The 1,562-nt window shown below is 37.8% G+C and overlaps 1 protein-coding gene across 1 annotated transcript in view; it reads right to left on the bottom strand.

Annotated features, from left to right (window-relative positions):
* pth2 (parathyroid hormone 2) overlaps positions 1–1,296 on the bottom strand; it is a 3,560-nt gene extending 2,264 nt beyond the window's left edge. The window contains exon 1 of the mRNA XM_020608752.1: positions 726–1,296. The gene's annotated coding sequence lies outside the window, so the exon portion shown is untranslated. The remainder of the gene's footprint in view (positions 1–725) is intronic.
* Positions 1,297–1,562: the final 266 nt, after the last annotated feature.

Here is a 1,562-nt window from a genome sequence, read left to right as displayed (position 1 = left end):
AGTGGATATTTGAATGACTTTTTATGTGTATGTGCATTTTATCTAATTTTATTTTACTCAGTTCAATTACAAGCCAATTTTTATCATCATAAATGATTAAAAACTGTATTTAAAAAATCCATAAATATCAACTATACGTACATCCATTTAAGTCTAAAGTTGAATTCAAAGTAAAATGGTATTGCAGACATTTCATGTTTTTGCTCTGAGTGTGAAATGATGAAGAATGTCTTTCTATACATTCAATTTAAATATAAAAGGAAACTGCAAACCAGCTAAATGTTCAATAATGGTTGTTTAAAAAATTAATTTTATTTCTACATGTTTGTCTCAAATCAAGATACTAAAGCAACATTTATTTTTGTAGACAAAGACAAGATCGTGACCCTCTACCTTTTACATTATAGTTCTTTACTCTAGCATGTATAAAGAGAAGTCTTTATAATACAGGTTTTCTTAAGTTTGCTCCTTAATAGCACTCAAACCCTGTGAAAAGCCAAAAGCTGTTGTAGGTTCTTCACTGTTTTTAGTCTTCTGGAAGTCATGTGTACAGAGAGGCAATATCTACTGTATATTCTTCTTTGCAAACTAATGAAAAACCCATCAATGCATCCTTAAGTGACTTGGAATAAACAGTTTACTGATAGGTTGTCCTGCACCACAGCTTAAATTACCACTGGCTGCATGGAAAGGTGTTGCAGGCTGTCAATAGGCTGATTTCTTACCTGCTTCTCAGATGGACCGAAGCAGAAAAATGTTGTTAGACGAACTTCCACAAAAGGTGACTTTGTGCAGTCAGGTACCTTCTGTTTATTGTTCTTCTCTGTCTACCACCAATTTCTAGTTTTGTCTCCCCTAAACACAAAGAAAGTCGAAAAAAGACTTGGATTTCCCCTTAAGCTTTTCTGTGTTGCTGCTGTGCCGTATGCACCTCTACAGTGGTTGAAAACCACCAATTTTGCATCTTACATATACCTTGGCCCGGAGTCCTTTAACCCTCCCCACCCCCTGAACACACCCCTAACGCACCCACACAAATACACAAATGTAAACACCTGTCACCAAGATCAAATCAACTTTGTGTCTAGCATACAGCATGCAGAAGGCAGCCCTTGTGGAAGTGTTGTTAGCTTGTTAGTGTCCCATTTCAAAGACTCTTAGTCATGGTGTTGTGGTAGAGAGCCCAGTGTCTTATTACTGAAAATAATTATGGTGCGTGTGTGTTTGGCCTTGTTTATATATACTTGTGGGGACTGAAGACTGATGGCACACAAGAGGCAACCTCAGAGGCTGAGAAGTGAAGCCATTGCCGAAGTGCCAAAATATGCAGTTCCTGGAATGACCACTTGGGGCTAAATTGCCCAACTTTACAGAAGAAGTAAACATGTTTACAGCTTGGTACAAAAAACAGTTTTGGTCTCTTTAGCTAATTTCTCCTTCCTTGACAAATGTAACAGCTGTACGGGTGGCGAATTTGTTTATAACTAGCCCATTTAAATTATATTAAGACTAAAAGTAACACTTTGGTGTGAGGTGTGAGGGCCCCCACAGAGGGGTGGCCG

This window comes from Monopterus albus, unplaced genomic scaffold (genome assembly GCF_001952655.1).
Source record: "Monopterus albus unplaced genomic scaffold, M_albus_1.0 scaffold94.1, whole genome shotgun sequence".
NCBI classification, from domain to species: domain Eukaryota; kingdom Metazoa; phylum Chordata; class Actinopteri; order Synbranchiformes; family Synbranchidae; genus Monopterus; species Monopterus albus.
Note: the sequence above shows the minus strand (reverse complement) of the source record. Positions and strands in the feature narration are given on the sequence as shown.